Source organism: Dinoponera quadriceps, unplaced genomic scaffold, assembly GCF_001313825.1.
Source record: "Dinoponera quadriceps isolate SergipeBrazil2010 unplaced genomic scaffold, ASM131382v1 scaffold707, whole genome shotgun sequence".
NCBI classification, from domain to species: domain Eukaryota; kingdom Metazoa; phylum Arthropoda; class Insecta; order Hymenoptera; family Formicidae; genus Dinoponera; species Dinoponera quadriceps.
Window position 1 is genome coordinate 2,247,220 of NW_014555450.1, and position 24,339 is coordinate 2,271,558.

Here is a 24,339-nt window from a genome sequence, read left to right on the forward strand (position 1 = left end):
TTCCGAAGGCTCACCCTCGTCGGTGTTCTTATGGAGCCCGAGCAGCGTCCGACGCGCATACACGCGCGTGTCGCGTGTACGCACACAACGCCGCGTTCGTTTCTATCGCCGAGGCGGCCCCGAGTGTTCTCTCTTCTGCACTTATTTCGCGCTAATTCACCCCTCAAGACCGCTTACGCCTCCCACCGCCGTTTCCACCGAACAGGTTAGCTTCTTTTTTCTCACGTGCCGCGAAGCAGTTCTCGTTAAGCGGTTAAGGGTGAACTCGGTAAAGAGGGGCTGTAAATTCATTGACTGGCGAAAATACCCCTCGGAATTCCCAGAAGCGTCTCCCGAGCAATCCGACTCGGCCGGGAGCGCGGCCGAATCGCCCGAAGGTGAGATCGACGTCTTAAGGACCGCGACACGTCCTCTAACCAACCAACGATGGCGACCGACGAACGTTTCCAATAAATAATAGAGGAAATCCTGTAAATATGGCACGGTTCCGAATGTTGAAGAAAAACTGTAATTGAAAATTGAAATATTGTACGAATAACCGTCAATAAATGTTGGTAAAATATGAGACAAGGAGACAAATGAAACACTTGATTTATAAGCTTCCGAGTGTAACTACCGATAGTTTCAAGCAATGGTTTCTTAACTGCGAGATCCACGCTACAACCTCCTTCCCCCTGTACAAGAAAAACGTATCTAACATACGCGATAATATCTCTTGGCTGAAGAGACGCACACAGGTTACCGATGCAATGGAGTCACGATATTTCTGACCGTTTTCGAGACGCGTCCTCGCGCACAGAGGACAAATAACGGTCGCAGTCACACAAATAAAGAGCGCGTACCCGACGTAAAAATTTCAATCCCCAGGCGCGCTAGATAATTATCGCCGCGCGCGAACCACGAGCCGCAAATCACTCCGACAACAATCCCAACCTCCTGGAAGAAAGAAAGCATCATCCGCGCACGGAGGTTCGCTATCTTTGGAGTATGAAAATATTTTCGCTGAGTGGTAAATGCGGGTGAATGCGCAAGCGTGCTCGCGTCGCAAAAATAACACGCGACGCCCGATGGAAATTCGTCGCCACATCGAGAAAAGCGCGCGCGGACGCGAGCGTTCGCGAGTAATCGACGCGACGTCGAGGATCACTCCCTCTCGAAATACGACCGCGTATAATTATCAAACAAAATCTACAACCCGAAGAGAGACAGAGAAAGGGAGAGGGGAAGAGGGAGAGTCGAGGGTCGCGGCTGGGCATTACACACGCATTTACATTCGGTACTTGACAAGAGCCAACAAAGGGGCCGGCTGCCGGAATGTTCACCGTAAATAAGCATTACGATATAATTTTCTGTCACAACAATGGCCGCCGGTGTTACAAAAGGTTTAGCCACGAGGCGGCCGTCGAGCAGCACCGCGGACAATGAGAACGACCGCGTTACGCCGTAAATTGATTTGCGAAAGCGTTCCTGAAAAAGCCCTCCGCGGAGAGAGAAAGAGAGAGTCCCGCCGCCGTCGCCGTACGTGCCGCTAGGTGGTGGCCGGGGGTGGTGGCGCGAGCTTTTGAGCTTATACCGCAAAAATTACGTCGCGGCAGGGATTGTATTTATGTTACATAATTACGCCACACGCGACCGGCCGGATCGCGGGGGTCGGCGAGCGAGCCGAGGGGGTGGGAAAAAAGCGGCTGGCCGAGGAAAAGTTTTTCGGTTCGGCCAAGCGGCCGGGCAACGCCATCCGGCTAATGAATAGATATAATTCTCGCGCAATTGTGCTTTTCGGTAGTTTTCAATTAACAGTCGCCCCTACCGCGCGCGCGCGCATAGAACGCGACACGGCGCGGTTTTATGTTTTTATACGACGGCGAAAGCGCCTCACGGATCGTAATTATAATTTTCCGCCGGCGCGCGCGGATGCGCTTTCGCCTTTTTTCCCCTCTTTCGCCGCGATTTCGCCCGAATCCTTTGTCCTTTTGGTTTTTTTCCACCGGGGATGCAGCCCGGGAAATATGCACCCCGATTTTCTGAATACGCGTGCGTTCCCGCGCAATGAATCGCAGCCGGATCTTTATTCGCGGCCGCGGAATCATGAGCGTATTACACGTCGGCGTGTAATACCTCTTCGCTCGCGTTTCGAAAATCGCGTTACACTCCGTAATAGATTTCCCCGTCACGGTAGTTCCAGCGACGGAGGAGGAGAATCGCGTCTCGGCGAGACTTGTCATCGCGCGATCGATCGCGCAGAATCCCCGCTGAAATAACCGCCTGTCTCAAGTACACAGTGAGTTTATAGTGAAAAATTTGTGTTAAATTTAACGAATTTCACGTGTCCCACATGCCCGCTTCACCCGCTCGAAAATTAATTCGACACAAGCTGAATATATTGAAAAGTAACACAAATATTATGCCAAAAATTGATACAAAATTATATATCTACACTATGCCAATAGACACTGTATATATAAAGAATGTGTTACTTTAACGATTACAAGCGCTACTTTAACACTCACACATGTTGAATATCGAGACGCGACGTGAAATATTGAGACAACCCGAGCGTAATCATGATAAATTAGCGCACGGGTGTGTTAACAATTTTTACGGAAAAATGCCAACAAGGAGCGATTTTAACACAAGTACAAAATGTATTGTAATCACGCCCGCAAACGGATCTGCGCATCAGCCGCGGATCAACTTCTCTTCGCGACCCGTCTCGTCGAACGCGCGCGCGGGGAATCCCGCAAAATAAATCGCATCTCTCGGCCGGTGATCCCCGGTAATATTTGTCTTTCATCGGGCCATTTTACAAGATTCCCTATCTCCTTGCCCGGCTTCCTAGGCAAGAAAAGCGAAATCGGACGGCCGTGGACGCGCTCGGACACGCACTCACGTCGTCGCGGGGCTTGAAAAGGGGGCGCCCTCGTGATTCCCTCGACTTGTTGGCCGGGACGTAAGGGTGTAAGACGACAGGGCAGGAGGGACGGGGCTCCCGTGGGATAAAACGGGCTATCGGATGTGAAACCCGCTGCGTGGAAATGTAAAAGCGGCCTGACAAATCGTTTTCTATTACCGGGCAGCGCGATGGGTCGCCTCTTTATATATAGACGGTATTACCTCGCGCGGCTACACGCACCCGACGTTCGCTCGATGTCTTCCTCAACGTCAAGGATATTCCCCCCTCGCACCTCGCTTCGATTATTTCGTCGTGAGACTCTCGACTAGACGATTAGCGGCCTTGTCGCCGCGCGATTACTCGCGGCGATCGCTGTACTTTGCGCCCGGGGATTTCTCAACGTCTCGACGCCACATCGTAATGCGGCGTAACAACGTGAAATTTGCCTTTGATTTGCAATCAAGATCGCTCGTTACTTTTATTGCGGCTAATAGAAGGATAGAACGATCGCGAGATTCCCGGAGACTGCGCCTCTGCCCTCTGACACGATACAATCGGCGCGTAATCGTCCTATTGTTTGCCGAGAAATTAAATAGACGGTGCATTCGCGTCGTCGGAGCGCGCCTGTGAGCAAATCTCGCGCACAGCGTCCGATAATGGTATTTATTACTGCTGCTCTCGCGCGTTTTCGTTAAAACAGACGTTGGTCGCAGAGATCAGCCGGGTCTCTTTACCCCGAACGTTCGAGTCGCTCCCGCGCAATCGATTAATTCGTTACCGTCGTGATGAATTTTATTATCGCAGCTGGTCTGCGGCCACTCGTGGCGGACATCAACTTCGTCGCGAAATTTTCACCCGAGTCTATCGAGATATAGCCTATCTACATTATACAAAAGTATACAGAAGTATCGAATCGACCTTTTGCGAACCAGGCAAATGTTCGTGAAATAGACGCGACGCACTCCCGCCGAATGATGCCAGCGAGAGTCATTTCGGGAACAGTATTTCGCAGTATACTGCAAAACAAACGGTCGATATTTTTCTAAAAAGTATTCTGAGCATTGGATCCCTCCTTATTTGTGCGAGAGAAAACACGCGGGAAATTAGACGCAATAATGCAGGCCGATCGAATAAATAATACAAGTGTACATAAGGAAGTAAATTATACGGACAGCGGGGGAGAAAGGGAGAGTCGTCGGTTCAGGGAAGAGAATTGTTGCAATACCACCGCGGCGGCTCGGAGCTTTTTTTCACGGTTGTGTGAAATATTTATTTATAATTAACACAAAGGAGAGAGAGTACGCGCGGAGCGCGCGAATTATTTTCAGCCGCGCGATCGCGCGAGCTACAAAAGTGAATAAATAACGTAAAAATGTTAATTGTCGTCAGCACTGGGCGTCACACTGCGAGAACACAAAGGACAAAGGTATAATGATATATCGAGGGTATATATATTATTATCAGTTTCAGGGAAACGCAAATTTCCCGGAGGCTCCCGGTCGAGCATGCCCTCTCCCTCTCTCTGCGCTTTTAAAAATAAATTCGAACGAAAGAAATATCAATTAACACGCTCAATAACGCAAGCAATATCCCGAGCGTTCATCCGAAACTACCCTCTGCGCGGTTAGTACGCGGCCGGGCAGGAAAGCTGGCAGGCAGGGAACGCGCCGCGTCCGTGTACGAGAGGATAAAGCAACCCCTTCCTCTAACCCTCCTCCCGCAGCGCAGCAAATAATTAGTATCTTAGCAATATCGGGAATGCGTTTAACGTTAGCGAGACCGGCCTCGGCTTCTTAATTAATTGCAACAAGCAAGCGGCCGAACTATTTCACGGTACATTGAATTAAAGCGCGCACGGGTTTATTGTGTACCGAATATAAGTATCACCGCGTAATTACTCAAACGTCGCCCGCGCGCAAAAATAGTCCCCTCGCTGTCGCTTTTAATTATTCCGCCCGCCGTTTTTCCGTGCAATCGAGAGTAATTGAATAAAAATGACACGTACTTGAGACCTGATTAAATCCACTCGCACGCCGGCGTATTTATCAGGGGGGATTTTCACGATCGCGTGTTTCGCAAAATTTTCCCCCCACGTCTGTGAAATGTGTTATTTTTCCCAGCCGAGTCTATGCGCGTCAGGGGGTTAACGGTGTCGAAGAATGAGTCGGCGAATATTAATTGGCGGAAACGTCTTTTGTGTAGGAGAGCCAGCGCGAGTCGGCGGGCGCATCTGCTTTTCTAGAACAATCAGACATCCCCCTCTATTCAGATCCAAGCAGGAAAAAGTATACGCAGCGTCCCTCGTAACGGGCTAACTTCCGGCCGCACCGACCGTCCGCGTTACGCCGCTGATAACGCGAGCCGTTTCGCAATTTCAGTTACGTTTTAATTAGCACGGAATACTAATGTACCGCGCGAGTAAGTAGCCAATGAACGCGGTCCGAGCCCATTCGGGATGGCAAGCCGACTACTACACCTCGGATTAACCGCCGCCTCCGCAAACACCTAAAAACCAAGCGGCGTATCGCACACCATACGAAACAAGTGGTGAAAAGAAAAGAGGGAGTTTCAGTCTGATTTCGCGCGTAAGATGATAATCGAGCGTGCACGTCTGTCGGGATAAATAAGTTGTGATCGGTATAATTCTGATAAGACCGATAAGAAAATATTACAATTGCAAATGAAACGAGATAAAGTAAACGACGTTGTGGGAATAAAATGAATAAAATGAAGTGAATAAAATAAAAGTGAAATGTATCGGTCGCGCAAACAGAATATCCTTAGACAAAGTCCCGTTTCCTTCTCAACGATTTGTCGCAAGGCGAGCTGCGTCGTCGCGATTCGACGCGAGAGCGATAATTCTAAAGGTCCTGACGGGAAAAGGATCCTTGGGAAAACGACGGCGTAAAATACGCCGGGAGCAGATAGGGAGAGGGTTGAAAGGAGGAACACGTGGGATCGAGGGCGAGTCCTGTTCCCCTTCGCTTTAGGGGACAAACGAGACATCGATAATCGTGTTTGTTGTACGACTGTCGATACGAAAGTTCAGGAATGCCGTTCAGCCAAGAAGCAAGGGAGGTTTACGACTTAAGAAGTATTATGTCAGCCGAATATTCGCGCGGCATCCTCCGGTATCCCACCCCCGGCAGCTCTCTCGCCGAAATCGCGGTTCCTTATATGCATCGGGGGGGCGTCTACGACGCCAAAATTTTGACAACGCTCGTCGTCAACAGCCATAACGTTTTAGGGTCGTCGCGTATGAAGGGTGATCTCTCTCCGATCGCGAATTTACGAAGGCCGGAAGAACTTTCGGTCGAAGCGTCTCGAGCCGAAAGTTTTAATATTTGTTATTTAAACATTCCGAGGGAGTCGCGACGCCGATCGGAAAGCGAGTTTCAGCCGAAAGCTGCGCCGCCGCTCCGCTCGGGTAAGCAAATCGAGCGCCGTTTAACTAATCCGTCCGCGCTTAAACTGTTTGTCTGGGAGAACGACGACGCGATTTGACAAATCGGATCGGCGAGAAGAGTGGGAATTTCTTCCGACGTAACATACTCTCGCGAGAGTCGAGACGGTTTAATGTTTAACGAGAATATGAGCGACAGTGTCCCGCGAGTCACTTGCGGCACCTCTTAGATTTAAATGGCAACGACAACTACTAAAAGTGCTTAAACTCACATCAACAAGCCACGTCACTGTGTCTCAGAAGCCGGGGAAGTATACACCACTGACCTGAAACAGAATCGGACAATTCGGTTTGCGTGAGCATGCAATCGGAGGAAAATATCAACCGGGAATGAAATCACCCCCGACATCGTTGGGAAGTTACAAAAAGAGCAGCGGGAATCGCTCGCACCCACGCACGAAACGAGCGTGGGTGTGCGCGCGAACGAAAGGAAAAAAAAAAACAAGAAAATGTGGAGAAAATACATATATCGGACGGCCCTCCCTCGCGATGTTCGCGACGACAACATTCATTCCGTCGGCCGAGAACAATACGCGCGCGTCTGAGACTCATATCGCTTCCATTCGACGGCGTTGCGAATGTCCTTCGACTCGGGGCGGCGTTAATTAACGAATTCGAAAAGTACCGAAAGTCCCGAGTCGACGAGTCTCGGCGAATGTGTGCGAGAGCGGGTCCACCCAGTCGGCCTGGGATGGATAAAGAGAGGGAGGGGGGAGAGAGAGCGCAGGACGGAAGCGTGCGCGTATAAAGGGTCGGTGTCTGGCCAGACGGGCAGAAATGAAGCAGCAAGGGTTTTGTTTGTCCGGCTGTCCACCCCTTTCCTTTCTCCGTTCGAGCCCTTCCCGCGCTCGCCAACCCCGCTGGCCGCTCTGCGAGCCCCGTGGCACCCTTCAGCCCCTTCTTCATCACCTCCCGTCCTCCCGGCCCCCCCCTGGCAGCTACCTAGCTCGGCAACTCTGCCACCTCCCTCCTTACACCGTCGTCCATCTCTCTCTCCTCGGCCCCGACGATGGGCGCGCGCGGCCGTGTAACAATGCGCGTGTGTGTACACTGTTTGCCCACATCCTCCCGCATATATCTTCGCGAGCTATAATATTGATTACTTCGGGCGAATTTCAGGCCGGCGAGCGGCGCGCGAGCTGAGACCGTTTCTCCGACTCGAACCGCGTGACGCAGCGTCGTGCCGACAACCCCTACGAGCGAGCCACCCCCGCGTGCGGCCAGCCTTCAGTCAATCTCTCGTCGTCGACCGCCCTCCTCCGTTCGACGTCGCAATGCAGACTTTTCGCTTTTGCGTCCGGCGATTCGCCCTCGACCTCAGTTTGTCACTGAGCACCTTGCAACGCACGGGCGCATCCGACGGAGAGTTGGGGAAAGCGCGACCATTGAGATTTAAGGAGCCGCCTCGGGATGTTATTGTTTCGCGGCGTAAACGTGCCGTCCCTCGATATATCTCGATGGCGGCGTTTCCTGAAAGTCGTTTCAATCCGGGGAGTCGAACGTTGAATTTCATTCCGAGCGGTATGACGGAGTTTATCACAAGCAAGATGAAAAAGAAAAGCCGCGCGTACACCTCCTGAAAATAGACCGGGAGAGATTCGTTTTTTCACGTCGACGCGAACGCGCCGAAATGACAATCGCCACCGTGGCGTAAAGATTACAACATCTTCACCATGCGGAACGTGCGCGGAGATCTTCCTCAACCTGCGGTGTGTAAAGTGAAAAACCGCTCGGCAAAAACTCACATATAATTAAAGGACATAATTAGTTTCTCTCTCGATATTTTCCCTCCCATCACGCAACCCCCTTGTGCGGCCAATAAAAAGCCGCGGGTAGTAGTAGGATCCTCCTCGTCCCGCGTGTGCCGAGCGACCTTTCAAATGCAACGCGTATTAAAAGCGCGAGCGGCGCGCATGAAAAAGTATAAACGAAAAGCGCAACAATACCAAAAAAGCGTTATAACTATTGCGCGTAATGTTGGACTGAAAAAGAGCCATCGTTCCGCGGCAAACGCCGCGCGACTTAAATTGCGTCACAGTCCTTCCAGCTATCCCGCGAACGTTTAATTCCATTCGCGAACCACCCCCTTTCCACTTGCGCCCCGGCGGCGGCGGCGACCTTTCCCGCCCCTCGTATCAGCACCAAGTCCGTATGTCGCAAATCGAAGTACAAAGAAGCAATAGTAGAAATAAGATAATTGCTATTACAATCGCAATTTCATCCAGGACGACGGAACCTTGGTGGCAAAGGGTAGCGGGGGCGCGCGTGGAGTGGGAAAACGGAAAGGAGGAGCGCGGGAGGAGGGAGGGGCGAGGGAGAAGAGGGAGAAGGACGACTGCCGCAGAGAGCTGAACTACAAAGTACGTTAATGTCGTGCTCACACCCCCGTGCACCTCCAGCCCAGTTCCAATGCCGCAGACAGTTTGTTGTCGAAGCTTCGGGGATTACACAAATGAGGTTGTTCAGCGGGAGAAATGTACATTCCGCTACAAAGCCGGCCACGCGCGCGCGCGCGCCATGTGCCACGCACGGAATTAAAAACCCGGGGGGTGGAAGAGCGAAGGTGAAAAGTGCCGCTCTCTGCCGCGATCGTACCGGCCACTCCCTCCCCTCCCGGCCCCTCCCCGCGCCGCGGACAATATTTTCTTTGCTGAAAGCCGGCGCGCCGTAGAATGGATTTTCATCGGGGCGGCGTTTGAGCCCTTCAAGAACGGAATTCGTTTTTATCGGATACGCTCTCTCTCTCTCTCTCTCTCTCTCTCGCATCGGAATATCGCCGCATGAACCGGTGTAGTTTTTAAAAATAGCATCCTTCGACCTCGATCGTCGCCGTAAGCGCGGCTTGGACATATTGCGACGCGTTGACGCGCATCGCTAAATCTCGACGACACCACCCCTACGCGGGACACCGAACGAGCGTTCCGACAGAGATCGGTCTTGCGCCGTGCGCGCGCGCGCGAGAGAGAGAGAGAGAGAGAGAGGAAGTCGCATCGTTTTTAAATCAACGCCTCTTGGAGAGGCGCGGCGAGCACACCGGAGAGCGAATATTATTAAGCTGACATCTTATTGACTCGTAATAGTGCAAAGCTGTATTATTAATGCGCTCCCGCTGTCAAACGCGATTTTTTTCTCTCCTTCTGCTCGTTGAGCTCTCCGAACGAGCTCTGCGACCGATTTACACACGTCGCATTCTAACTAAAGAAATGTTCACCGCGTAAGTTGATCGTTAGAATTTATCCAAGTATTTAAATACATGCACATATGTATATAGTCAATTTTTTCCTAATCGCCCGAGCAGTTAGATAATATTTTAATATACATATATATATATACATATATATATATAGTGCAAGTTTCACGGAATTTTTATCAAACTTGTTTCGTCTTACAACCTCCTTCAGTCCGATTTCACACATATAGGGAGCTTACATACACGTCGCACACGTCGCACACGGCGAGGTCCGCATTAAAAGACGTCTGTGTGGAAAATATGTGAACGTAGAGATTTGAGCGACGGTAATATTGGCGGCGGGGGGGAGGGAGAAAAACGGAGAAAGCAAACAGAGCGGAGATTTCCGGAAATTCGCCGGCGCGAAATTCGTCGTTTCGCTCCGGGCAGGCACGGCAAGTTCGCAGTCGAGCGCGATAGTGACGTCGGCGGAAACTAGTTAGGTCGGAGACTTGCTGTAGTCCGAGGAGGTCGAGGAGAGGGTTGGGAAAGCGGCCCTTGTGCCGACGCACCGTAGGGACCGGGGATAGTAATTGTATACGTACTGGGAGAATGGCAAGGTAAACAAAACTATGTAAGATTGCCCCATTAATATACATATCTCTTGGTTCAGTCGCGCCGCGAGAGAGCCAGCCGGCGCTGGGGTGGGTAGTCTTGGCCTGAGACTTTGGGGTTAGGCTCGCTCGAGACCGAGGAGGGTACACAATGGATATTGAGACCATAATTTACGGCTGATTGTTAGCCCCGCGATCTATGGATTCCTATGTCTCGTTGCGAACGAGCGGGCGCCTCCGGCTCGATTCTCGCTTCCGCGTCGACCCGTAACAAGTACGCCGAACGGAAGCGCAGGAGGCATCGGAGGAATGCGACGGGATATGAGAGACGGCGATCGCGCGATTGCGAATTCAGCTCGTGACGATCGCGCGCGACCGACGGCATTTTTTCGCGGATTCTTCACTTCCGTAACGTACGGTTCTGAAACGCGGGATTTTCAACCCCGACGGGATCGCCGACGCGAGTCGTGATTGGCGGCCGGATGCTCGAGCGTTTCCGCGCCGCCAGATCAGTTATCCCCCGCTCGAGCGGTATCGCGGCAAGAACGGCGGTTATAAATTAATTACGAGGGTCAGATGCGCACAACCGGGATCCCGCGCGCGGCCACGGATCGGTGGGGCGGAGATGTCTTACTAGTTTCATCGGTGGCTCGAGGGAGCGTGTAAGGAGGAGGCGATGTTTGGTCTTCCTCGCAAGGGGTCGACCAGCCAACCGACCGACCTGGCTGCCACTTACCGAAGGATAATAACGTAGTAATCCCGCCATGAGACACGGATGAAGTCCTTAATAACCCTATAAACCCGAGATATATCTTGCGTATCAATATAGCAGCGGGACAGGCGTGCCGCTACACACAGGTACACACCGTTCCCGCACACAGGTCCGCATCGTTCCCGCCCTAATTAAACAAACGATTCGCGCGTCAAATGCCCGCGCAAATCGAAAGGTATCACCGCGGCGTCGAGAGAGAGAGAGAGAGAGAGAGAGCGTTATTTAAGCCATTAAGCGGCGATCCGAGTTAAGTAGCAAATGTTTCCGTCAATATTCCACTCGGAGAATTAATCACGAAATGCGGATGATCGGGTAAATTTTTAATACTACACCTTTATACGCGAGCGAGCGAAATGGGGTTTGAAGCGGTACTATTCTTGGGAACGTCATTACACTTTGTACTTTGTGCATCAGGATATTTTGTTATAAGGCACCGAGTGCCATCAAGTTGGCGAGACCTATACGCGCGGAGCCGTGAAAAATTGCAATTTGCGCGCGATTAAGTTATGAAATTCATCGAATAAATATGCATAGAGAAATAAATATGGCTCGCGCATAAATTTTCGCACACAGCGGGCCGTGAAAAGCCTAGGACGATTAAAATCTGTTTTCTGCGCATCTACGATATCGAGGACACCGAGAGAGAGAGAGAGAGAGAGAGAGAGAGAGAAAGAGGGAGTGATCGATAATTAATAAGTCGATTGTCGGCACGAGGCGGTATTTCATATCTGAGGGGCGAGCGCGTGTTACATTTTTCCGCATTCTCGTGAACGAAACTATCGGGGAAAAATGATACGGCGATTCCGGGGAAAAATCGCAGCCCGCGGCGCGCGCCGCGCCGCTTGTCAATTTTGCACCTTTCAATTCGATTTGGAAAGTATCGCGTGGAAATAGTATCGAAATATCGTTTATACGTCTCTCTAAATCAGGCACTTCGTATCGGGCTTGTTGAGGTCGGTTGCATTCCTATCGCGCTATGCAACGTAACATGAATTTGCAGGAATTCACGATATAATCACAAATTAATTACGACGGCTTTATTGAAGTTCGCGGCGATTTTTGAAAATTTCCGGAAATTACGGAAGGCCGATCTGAAATTGGAATTCGCGATGCGCACGCTGCCCGCTCGCAAATTTGTGTAAGTAACGCGATATGTAGTTCATTTAACGTGAAGTGCAAATCCATCTGAAAAAGAGGCCCATTCGCGGAACCGTTCCGCTCCGGCACCGAATTTGTTGTGCAACGCGCATAGATCCGCTCGGAGAATGGGAGCGAGGAAAAGCGCACGGATAAATAATCCATTCCGGAGCAAGAGAAGCGTCGCTCGCTCACGGACGCAGGAAGGACGAAAAGAAAAGGGATTAGAGTTAGAGTTAGAATTTATTCCACTCGGAAGGGGGAGGGTAAAAAACCTCATCGAATATACAGTGGTGAAAATACAACATGCAATTTAACGCCATAGAGTAATGCATTCAAATACGAGCAAAAGAAGAAAACAAGTAATGAGAAGAAAGCAATTAAGTGTCGATCTATAAGCGCGCATTTACAAATAACGAAAAAAATACATTAAATATAAAAACGAAAAGAGAGAGAGAGAGAGAGAGAGAGAGATCGCAGAAATTGCGCGAGCAGAATTTATTAAGCGTTGATGCGAGAAAACTCAAGACGTTGAAAATAATACTTTTGTATGTCGACCGCTATTTTGAGATACCAATGAATAATGTCTTGAGCATCTTGTTATAAAAATTAATATTCTATTTATTTAATTTCAGGCGATTGTAATTATGTTACTTTTATATAATATAAAATATGAATGTAAAATATTACTTAATTGTATAATTATCTTATTTAATAATTACTCTTATTTCATTTTTTTATGTTAGATATATGTCTTAATATTACTCTCCACATAAACTTGAATAATTCCAAGGAGAAACGTAAAAGTGAGGTCATAAAGCATATCGAGAGATTTCGAGGTTTCTTCCGCACCTCCGGTGTACAGCGCACCACTGTGCGTCGTCACTGTCATGACGCGCGTGTAAACGCTCGTTCGCGCATCATAGCGCACGGAGTGCTTAAAAATATTCTCGCGCGAGATTCCCGCGTCGTCGGTGCTCGGAGCGACAAGATTTCACCCGCCGACGGACGGTTTCCACGTCTGTCACGATGCGACAAAAAGCGTGAGGACGATCGAGGGGCGGCTTGCGCCATGGCAAGCTGTTTTCCCGGCCGATGGCGGACAGATGACGGCGGGGCGAGCGGAGCTTAACAAATGGTCATTCGGTCGTTGCCACGAAACGCACCTACTTGAAATGCGGAGGATCTATGCCCGCCATTTCTCACCGGAGCGCCTTGCGGCCGAAGCAATACCCCGAGCAAGGGCCCCCGTGTAAGAACCGTTGGGACATCCGTGAAGGACTCAAGCCGAACAGGTTGATCACCGTCGCTGGATGGCTTCCGGCGGCCCTGCCGAAATACCCGCTCGAAACACACACAAGTGAGAAAGGCCGGGCTTGATAAAGTAATGGACTGTAATAACCGGCGAAACTCCATGCCCTCAGGAAATCGTAACACATTGATTCGCGCGGTAACACAGCGGCCGGAATCGCGTATCGAATCGATTACAGCTGCTGCTGGAGCGTTTCAGAGCTTGTCGCGAGAAGAACAATCCTAGAAAAGACTCCTCGATAAAAAAAAATCAATTAATGATAATAATGATGATGATGAACGGTTGACACAAAAAATCCGACAACAGAAGATACGATACGTTTACTACATTTATTGGCATGATACATCGCGATGCATTAAATTCCCAAGAGCTGCACGATCAAGTGGAGACGAGAAACGAATGAACAAGAGTCACCGCGGAATGGAAATTGCGAAACTTACTGAATCGATAAACGAAGTAAAAAACCCCCCGATAAATGGCCGTCATCATTCGTTGACATTGAGATTACGAAACCGCTTAAACATCTAAACAAACATAATGTCGCGATTAAACGTATAAACCGCGCAAGATCGACCAACTGCTCAAAATTGTGCAACAATCTTACTCGTTAAGAAGATAAAGGTAAATAAAATTATAAGATAAAAGCCAAGTGCGACCGTCTTCTCTTGTGACGGCATTCTTTGCTCAACATTGATAAGCGAATTATTTGGATAGATTCGCTCGGGCCGATCATCTCGCAACTTGGCGTGCCGCGGGTCGAAATTGTGCTCCCCATCTAAGTGGGCGCAAACGATCCTTAAGGACGTCAGAGTAACGTCAAAATTTCGAAATTTCTCCTCTCCTTCGCGCAACGATTAATTTGCAGGGCGAAATAAAAGTGGGACCTCTGGCATCGCTAGAGAAACGACGAGGTTAGCGTGGAAGCGGATTTATAGACACTCGGTTATATGCCGCGCAAGCTGTCAAACGATCATCCCCCGACCGTTTGGGGTTTACTGGGACATCGGGCGTAAACTGCCCTCAGGGACCTTGTTAGTTCAATTCGCCTGAACGCCCCTCTCCTCCCCCTTTCTCTCTCTCTCTCTCTCTCTCTCTCTCTCGTGTTCCCTTTTCCCCCGTCGCCCGTCGTTCTCCAAAAAAATTTCGCACCCGCCTCCCCCCGCCTTCCATCCGCCACCTGGCCGCGCAGTGAGACGAAAACGGCGCGTTTACGTTACCGCTTATTATGTTGTTCCGGAAAAGAGGATTATTGCGATATGCTCGCCGTCGAAAAACAGCACAAAGCGCTTCCGGCTATTGCGAGCTCTCTCGCGTTTAAACCGTTCAATCTTTGTGTATACAATGCGTGCTGTTTATTGTTTAACGTTTTGCGCGCTCCGGAGGAAGCGCCGTGTTACGCGCGCGTCGACGCTTCCTTCTTCTTCCGCGAAATCAGCGGCCGGCGGGAAATGGAGGAAACGCGAAGATATATCGGGAATTTCACCGAAACGCAAAATCGCGTTATACGTAGGTCGAGTGTGTATTCTGTGCTTTTCGAAAACGCGCGAGCGATATGAAGCGCGTTATAAATGCGAGCGGAAGAATTAATAAGGATTTATTTTTGCGACCGTGGTGCTTTCGCACTATCGTCCATCGCGAAGTAATCACGGCCATATTGTAGACTATTTTTCCAACCCGAGGAGACTCCGGGGTCTCGGTAAATAAAAATTAGTTTCCCGTATTGATACAAATCCGGTTTGGTTATCGAATATCGTCGTAGAAATTACATATTCGGCGATAAATATTTCAGACAAATAAAAAATATTCGCCACCGCGCCGCGCGTATCTCATTTTTCGAAATATATTTGAGTTGGGATAAACAAATATTTATTTACTGCGACTAAATTTTCGAATAGATTCACATCCACGACCAAAGCATTTTCGCTTTGATGTATATTATAAACGAGTAAATATTGGCACGCGGAATAAGCCCCGAAAAAAGGCATAATCTCTGTAACGATAAAATTGAGGGAAAAATTTCCCAATTTTTCCGGCAAAATATATCCTCCGCGTAACTCTTTTTTATATGCGACGCAGTCACATAACGTACACACACGCAGTGTGACACACGGAGCGCGTAACGATCATGCAGACGGCAGAGGTGACACGGCCATCAGCGAGTTCGTGTGAACCCCGCTTCGGCAAACAAAGATATTTATTCGGATTTATTAAGACACATTTAATGACGCTTACACGCGTTTTCGTCAAACGCGCTGACTAATGCGCGTCATGCGTCATAGGATTTGCACCGGGCGGGAACGTTGTATACAGTCGCGTAATTTCGCTCATTAATGAAAACACGACGCGAAAACACGATTCTAACGAATGCGGGGACGTCTCTGTAAATATTTTAATGACCGCACTTTTATTTTCCGGCGCGCACTCGAACGCGCGCTGATTCCTTGCTGCCATTAATTACGCCCGAAAATAATTAACATTATTGTTACGAACTCGCGCGCGCGCGCGCGCGAGCAATCAAACCCATTCGACTGATACGATTAGCACCGTTTATAAACGTGGCCAATCGAAGTGGACAGCGGTAACAACAGAAATCAGCCCTTGAAAGCGCCGATGGCGAGCGAACGAGCGAGCACCGGGGGGGTTGGGGAGCGCGGTTCGAGGATAAAGAGAGCGACGAAAAGGGAGAGGGGGGAGGCGGGGATTGGTGGAAGGCGATCGAACGAAACCGCTGGCCGGAGTATTGTCAAGGTATCGTCCTGCCCCGCTTCCGAAATAATCGTCAGGCCGACCTAATGGGGTATGAAGTCCCGATATCAAAATAACTCATCCGTGTCCGGCACGTGGTCAAACGCGCGTCGGGCTTTCTGCGCTTACCGCCGCCGCCGGAAAGCTCCGGGCGTTAAAAATAGCGGCGTGAAAAACTCCTTTCCGCGTCTATTGTCCATCCGTCCAGATAGACCCGCCCTTCCCTCTCTCCCCCTGCCTGGGTGGACAAATCTTCGGTTTCGCGCGATAATGCAGACGCGACATCGGCCGGTCTCGCCGGGAGCGTCACGCCTGACCGTCGCGTGAAAAATGCCCCCGGTGTCTTTGCGATATCGATCCCGGGATTGCGTTCGCGCAAGCAAAAGGTCAAGAACGGAAAAGGAACGCCGTTATTTTCTCAGTTACAAGTGCGTGAGGACGATATCGGGAGCTGTTCTCCGCTGCGCGAAGGGGGAGGGGAGCAGTAATCGCGGCGATACAACAAAAGCAAATCGGTATTTGCGGAACGTGCTTACGACAGGCGCCTGGAAAGATGTTTCATGAATAAGCCTCGACGGACGCGGCTATGCATATTGGCAATTTTTTTCGAGTTCCAGGAAGCCGGAGGGAGAGGGGGGGTAAGAGGAGCGCTGAAGAATTGATCGCGCGCGAGCCCATACACATCCCTTAACGAATGCAGAGGGTGTATAGGTACCAAAGTAGTTACGTCGCATCAAATACAAAGTTACGTCTCTAAAGTTGCTCGAGCAACTCAGCGAAATTGCCACGCTTTGTCCTTCCGCACGTACCTATCGCGCGCACGAGGGCGTACGTTTTAGCGCGGCCGCACTTTTCAACAATGCTACGGCACAACTAAATTATTGATTGTGAAATAACCCAGAATGGCGACGTATCTAAATTCGTAATCACTCTGTGTTCCGGTGTCGTCGTGGACGTAGTCGCCGTCGCAACGCTACCTGGGGGGTGGGGGTGGGGGGGGGGGGCTGTCTCTATAACGTCTCAAACGCGATCGGGCCGATATTAAAAGGGAAAGGCCGGCCATAGAATAATATCGAAATTGCAGCGCGGCTTATCCCCCGACGATGCATAATTCGTGCAGTTCGGGATATATACGCGCGCGCGCGCGGAAGTCAATGTACCGAACGGACGAGTGTGCGCGCCCGTACATATCGGGCATGTTTAATGCGGAGATCAAGTAGGAAATACCGTGTGCCGACGTAAGATGGATTGACATTACAAATTGACGAGCGTTAAATGCATCGCTGTGCAACAGTTTAATCGAATCCAATTTCTATGCCGCTTTCTCTCTCTCTCTCTCTCTTTCTCTCTCTCTCTCTCTCTCTCTTGCGCTCGCGCGCGCATCCGCAATAGAATATTTACGAATTATTAGCGACGCTTCTCCCGTAATTCCGTAATTGCATAATGCAATAACGACGTTTACTTCCTCTTCTACCACCGGCAAGTGTCACGAATAATAATTCGATTCCGAGCTGTGCCAGCGGGTAATCAACGTGTAGACAAGGACACACTAGGAGGATAGATAGATAGAGAGAAGGGAGAGAGTAGCTCGAAAATCTGACCCGAAATATAATTGCGGCGTTGCAAATTGCACGCGAGCCCGAAGCTCGTTATCGAAAGCCTTTCCTGTGAGAACGGTGCGCGATCGATCGCGAGCGGCCTCGAAATCGCGCTTACGTAACGGGTATCGGAAAGTCGAAATTACCCTAAATAGCAACAGCGTTGGTGGCGCGTATCAGACGAGCGGAGGGTATCTACCACCGATGGCGGCGGCGGTAGTGCGGCGGGGACGCACTCGGGAGGGAGGAGAGAGGAGGGTGGCGGCCACCCTCGCAAGCCGGCAACTCGAAAGTAGGAACCGCGACTACGGGTGAAGCTAAGTCTGTCCGTGTAATGGGGCATCGGCACGCGATTTCCTCCCTCCTCCCCCCCGTCGGCCCTCGCGATTCTAACTTTCAACTTCGCTCACGGCTCCCCCGAGCCCCCCCCCCCCTCCCATGCCACCCGAACCCCGCGTGGCAGGGTGTTGCGCTGTGACTTATCGGCTCTAATTATTCGCCGGCAAGAAAACGGGCAGGCCGACGATCAGGCCTGCCACCCTCGTAAAGTAGCTTTTCTCCGACGCATCGGTCGGGCACACACACACACACACACACATACATACACACACACAAACCTACCCCCGTGCGCATTCCTCTCCTACGGCCGTGTGTTACGTGGTGCCGTATTTATTCGTTCGCTCGGACCGACTCTCGTGTGCGCGCCGATGTATACACCCTCTCCCCCCGGCCGGCTAACCCCGATCATCCCCGAGCACCACCTTTCGGGGCGATTAAAGCCGCCTCGTCGTCCGTTACTTTGTCCATCTATCATTATTTGTCGGCGAGGAAACGTTTCGACCCGGTTAACCCGCGACCGATTCGACGTTGCGTAACGAAATAATAACGGCCGTTATTACTGCCGTTTTCTCTCGCCTTTCATCGCGACTGCCGATGACGATTGTTGAGCGCGGATGATGCGACAGCGTCGTCTTATCGTATTGTTACGGACGTATCGTGTGTGTTGATTGTTTGTTTGTTTGTTTCTTCGCCGGTTTGTTCGCGGACGCGGGACGATGTTGCGGGAAACGAGAAACGCTGTTTCTCCGGGCGCGATGCCGCGCGAGTATGGCGTCGTTTCCGGGGTTTTATATTTAGCCAGCCAATTTGACGGATGCTTACACACGCGCGGCGGATATCTAATTCGTTCCGAAAGTTCGCGTGGAACGGGGGCGGGGAGGGGGGGGGGGGGATTTTAGTTAAAAANNNNGGAGTATTTAGTTAAAAACTGAAACGCCCCGCCGATGGCGTGATAAATCTCGGAGTCACGAAGAGGAATCCTAATTCTGGCCCGTAAATCTTGACCCGTTTCGAAGGGCCGATCTTAAGCCGTGTACGAAGGCCGCCGAGGAACAGATCGCGCGGCGCGAGAACTGGGTAAAATCGTTACGCTACAACCGGTTTACCCGTCGGGTTCAATTCAACACACCGACACCGGGGAATTAATAATGTAAGCACTAAGCTATATCAGTGCTCGATCCTTGCAGGCGGCAGCGACGTACAGTGCATATATAAGCACAGATACGCTCCACCGTGAATCTACAAACAGATGTTGACGGAATATCGCGCCGATCAAATCGGAATTACTAACGAAGAAGGCGCGGGGACTCGAAGAAACGGCGCGTTTAAGCGCCGTAATAACGATATCGAGGACGACGGTGGCAAAATTCCGGGTGGCGGATTTGCGGGATCCGTTTAAATTTCCCGGCCGGCTCCTGTATGATTCAACTCGGTGGTGGTCGCGGAGCGCGCGAATTGAGCCCAAATACGCGCGTTTGAGGAAATCGTGAATTACGCGTGCCGATCCATTCGTTAAACACCAATCGTCTGGGCGTTTTAACTTGACCAAACTCTCCTTTGTTTTGTGCCAATGTTAATCGATATAATTATTTCTATCTATATATACAATTATGCGCAATATACGTGGAGAAATGAAATCGATTCTGTCTCTCGCAAGAGCGGGAGTGACTCATAATTGATTATTAATGAAGCAGCGTTCGGATTACTTGTGAAACCAATCTCAATACTCTCCATATATCTAAAATAGAATAGAATAGCACCTGTTTTACGACGTTCTACGACAAACCCTGTAAGACCGGCGAACAGTGCAACGCGACATAAATGTACAGACGATCGCCGCAAGTGAAGGCAAAAAAACAGAAAAACAGATAAAATATAAAAAAAACTAAAGAGAAATGGGGATTATTTAAGGACTGATCGTCCGAAGATATCCGAAGAAGTTCGCTCGGAGATCAGAGAAAGGAGTCCCTGCAGAAATGAGACGCGCGCGCGTAACTCACCGACGGATCTTCTGCCACCCTCTTTCTAAACAGCGAGCTCGCTTTGGTGTGATAATTTTTCAATTTGACCTCATGCGTTATTGACGCCAGTGGACGCGACGTCAGCAGCCCTTTTGACGGGGAGTCTGAGAGAGGAGAGAGACGGTCGCGCAAAACAATACTAGCCCGCTGCAAGCGTCCCACGTCGTCCCCTTCTCACAACCGCCGACCTTGTGTCTACCACCTCGCGTTTCAACCCCGACGGGAACAGGAAGAGTCGCAATGTAAGCAACGCACAACACGTTGTATGCTATGATGTTTTTTACATCAGCCAGACGATACTCCGCGTCGCCGCGGAGTAAGAGAGCGAATGAGCGAGCGACGGCCCGTGTTAAAGGTGTCGGTGCTGTTTGCGGAAGTTCGCTGTTGCGAGTTCTCCGTATGACCTCCTGCCTACTCATGATCCCCCGGTGATCTCGCGACGCCGACCTACCACCACGCCAGCCGGCGAATTCGTCCGTCGTTCTTTCCGTTGCGCCCGCTCATCGGGCGGCACCGAACGAGAGGAAAAGCCGGCGCACTCGGAGGAAAGAGAGTGAGAGGTAAAACCGAAAATTACGCAGCCGTTTTCGGGGACCTAATTCTTAGCAGTGCGCTGTAAACGGGATCGTCCGGACACTCGAAGAACGTGTGTTTTGCTGGGTACACTTGGAACGGTCATGTTGAGAGAAATGCCCACTAAAATTACAGTCATTTTCGGCCTCAACCATATCTCCTTCCGGTTTTAACCCACAGAATAGTAGTAGAAATCTGCATATATAAAGTTATCATCGCTGACGCTATAGTAAGCCTTACTAGAAAAATGCCTCCCCCGACCGTAATTCTTACACTTATACACAAACCTTTCCCTCGGTATATTATTAGACTTTAAAGCTGAATGAAAAGTCACGATATTCACCTTGAAATAAATTCCCAATCTCCGTCGATCTCCCTTCGACTGACGAGGGCTAACCCGACGGAGGGGGCCGCTTCACCCCGAGATCGCGTTACTTTCCGAAGAAAAACCAGCCCCGCGGAATCTTGTAGTTTTGATCATTCCGCCCGGGCGAAAACGATCGTACGTTGATTTCCGTCGCGCTCGGCTGTTTTCTATGAACTTCAATCGCACCGCCGAAACCGTACCGCGCGAAATGTATTCGCGACCGTCTCCCTCGCTATCCACCGCTCGAATCGCGGCTCCCGTTTACAACGGGAGGTAGTTTATAAAGCGACCGCATCAAAAAATCCGCCGATGATCATCCGCGCGGAAAGAGCATTTTGCCACATTACGTCGACGTGGAGAGCGCATCACGATTGTTTGTAACTCGGCCGGCTGTCGAGCTTACACTGTGTTTAATATATAACGATTGTATATATACGCGCAGAGAACGGGCAGAATGGAGTGGCGATATAGACGGAGATGAATGAGGTAAAGAGGGTTGACGGTGAATACGGCAAAGGAGGACGGGGGTGTTGTAGCGGGAGGGCGCGCGAGCGAGCGCGCGTACGACACGCGCGTTGCGCGGACACGAGGACGAGAGGGGGCGGGGGGTGGCCGATGGGTGCGCGAGAGGGGCAGAACCACCAGTCGTTTGTCGTCCGACAGATAAACAACGTCGTTATTGTAAATGCATTGGAACAACACGCTGCGGGGCTTCATTGGCGGCTTTTCTTCGCGATGTGACCCGGCGTGCTCTCGCTCGCTCGCTGTTTACCGGATCGATAGTCCGATCGTTAAAAGATCGATTTTATCGTATCGCCTCTCGAGACGCGGGGTGGCGAGGGGGAGAAACAATCGTTGTAACGTATCAGCGTTGTACCTCGACTCGGCGCTTACTCCTCTCTCTCTCTCTTTTATTTTTTCCTTTTCTTTTTTTCGTATCAGAAAGATCGACCACGCGCGCGGCCACTATCCGTCTCTCTCTCTCTCTCTCTCTCTCTCTCTCTTCGATCAACCCCAGAGTCGTCCTGCATCGTTCGCCGTCGTTCATGCGCTCGCGCGCACCCTTTCGTCCTTCGCCCGCCGCCCCTCTTCATCCTTTGTCACTCTCCCCCGTTCCCTTCGTCTCTCACTCTCTCACACACACACTCTCTCTCTCTCTCTGTCTCTCTCGAGGGATGATGGACTTGCACGGCGGACGACGTAGAACGGAGAATAACAAGGTAGGTCACGCGATACAGGCGCGGATGCAACGAAATTACACACCGATCTCTCTGTCTCTCGAGCAATCGTACGTCCGTATGAAATATTTGTTCCGGTATAATGTAATACTGATTCGCGAATATTCCCGCTGTTTTTCCATTCGCGCGGCCATGCGCGAGGCGAATGCTAGGCATCGATCCTGTAAATCACCACGCTCGAGTTCCACGCTCTCGTATCCTCGTGCCGCCGTGCTTGTCGACGGATCGGAAGATGTTTCGCCGTGAAATTTTGAAATAGATATTCGTAATTCGCCGTCCGGGCGCGAGAAAACGAGCGGACGGGCGTAAGTCCCAGCGGAGCTGCGAGCGAGCCGATATTTATCGGGGACGGTACGCGCTGGACTTTCATTTGACTGTAATAACATGTCGCGCCCACGAGACGGAGTGTTTGCAAAGGGGTAATTCGGGATGCAAATTAATGCGCGTAATGGCGATAATACGGACGGAGGTTGCACGCTTTTTCGCGGCGCGCCGATGAAACGTAACACCGCGCGCACGGCAGGAGGAAAAATCTGATCCCGCGTTCTTGGCATCGGCCGCGCGCTAAGTGCATTTGCATACCCCGTTGAGATCTTCGTATTGTTTGCGTGGATAATGATCTTCGTTGTTGACCGCACGTTAATGATCCCTTATTAAGCGGCTCGAAGCGCTTGTGGAAATGCCGAGGAAATTGTTGGGAAATACGGATTCCCCCGGTGGCAAATTGCCGCGCCGGCGTAATTGCGGGGAACGTCTCTTTCACCGAGTCGCGATAAACAAGCAAGGTCAAGTCCGCCCCGCTTTCGGCGGGTGTGTGCGACGCATCGTTTGAAATTTCGCTCGATCGAAGTCCGTTCGAATATTCATCCCGTTTCGAAATGCACAAACTCGGTAACTTACCGATTACTCTCGGGGTTCTGTAATTATAAATGCTGAGCCATCGTGACTGCCCGTAGTTCTTTCCGTCTTCAACTCGCGTCGTGATACTCGCTGCTTAATCGCATCGATCCACGGCCGTTACAACCTATCATTCAGCGTAACGATAATTCCGCGACGTTACACGTGCAAAAATCGATGAGGAACAAAGCGGCATCAAATTTTCAACCAAGTGTACGGCACAGAAAAATCGCGCACGAAAGAGACGGAGAGTTTCCAAGCCTTAACGCTAGAATCGCCGATGATGCTATTTTGGCTCGGCTGATCTTGAAAATTGCTACAAAATCCTACAAATGTTCGTACTAGTTAATAGTTTTCCCTGACTTTTTATCATTTTAAATGCGAATACAATTTCAAGTAAAGCAAATAACTCTTCGATAACCGAAAATCAAAATGGGAGCCAAATTGGTACCTGTAACGATTCCAGCGGAATGACCGAACTCGAATTTAGCGTTGGCTCGAAAGATAGAAATAAATAAAAAAAGTAAGTAAAGTGAAAAATGTAGAGATAAATGGAAGAAAGAAAAAGAAATGTATAGTATTATTGTTACTGTCGTAAGCGTATCGATTGCTATTGCAACGCGCCGCGGAGCCTTGAAACTTCGAGCCGTTCTTTTTGGCCGCCGCGAGAAATCGTCCGCGGCCGATCCGGCCGAGTGATTCCTTCGACTTCTCGGCTGTGTCTGAACGCTGCCGCGACGGACTGTACGGTGACCATGAGAGGCTCGACGCCCGCTGTTTGTTCCTCGCTTTATCTCGAACGTAAATATCGCTTGGAATATATAGGAGGCGGTGTTAGGAGCGACGGAGACGCGCGTATATACGAGAGCAAATGCGCGCACCTCGCCGGCGAGCAGAGAAGGACGGCGACGGCTGCGAAGACGACGACGACGGCGGCGACAACGACGGCGACAGCCGGGGCGCGCAAGGACCTAGCTGGAGGAAAAAGGAGAAACGAAAATAGAAGGACGGACACGACCGGGCGGGACGGACGGACCGACGTACGGACGGACACTGGATAAACAAGGGGCAATAGAGATAAACAGAGAATATTACGAGAAATATGCGCAAACACGAAACTCTCGTTCCTCCTCTCTCGCGCGCTCGCCTCCTCTCTTCCACGAGAGCGCCGTCCTCTTTCCGCTCGCTTTCGTTTGTTTGGCCG

At 50.7% G+C, this 24,339-nt stretch overlaps 1 protein-coding gene across 14 annotated transcripts in view; it reads right to left on the reverse strand.

Moving 5' to 3' along the window:
- Positions 1–24,339, reverse strand: part of LOC106744253 (forkhead box protein P1) — a 288,763-nt gene that overhangs the window by 177,836 nt on the left and 86,588 nt on the right. Inside the window, exon 2 of one of the 14 annotated variants that reach the window (XM_014618862.1) lies at positions 6,566–6,619. The exons of the other annotated variants lie outside the window; for them this stretch is intronic. The gene's annotated coding sequence lies outside the window, so the exon portion shown is untranslated. The remainder of the gene's footprint in view (positions 1–6,565; positions 6,620–24,339) is intronic. 14 annotated transcript variants of the gene reach the window in all.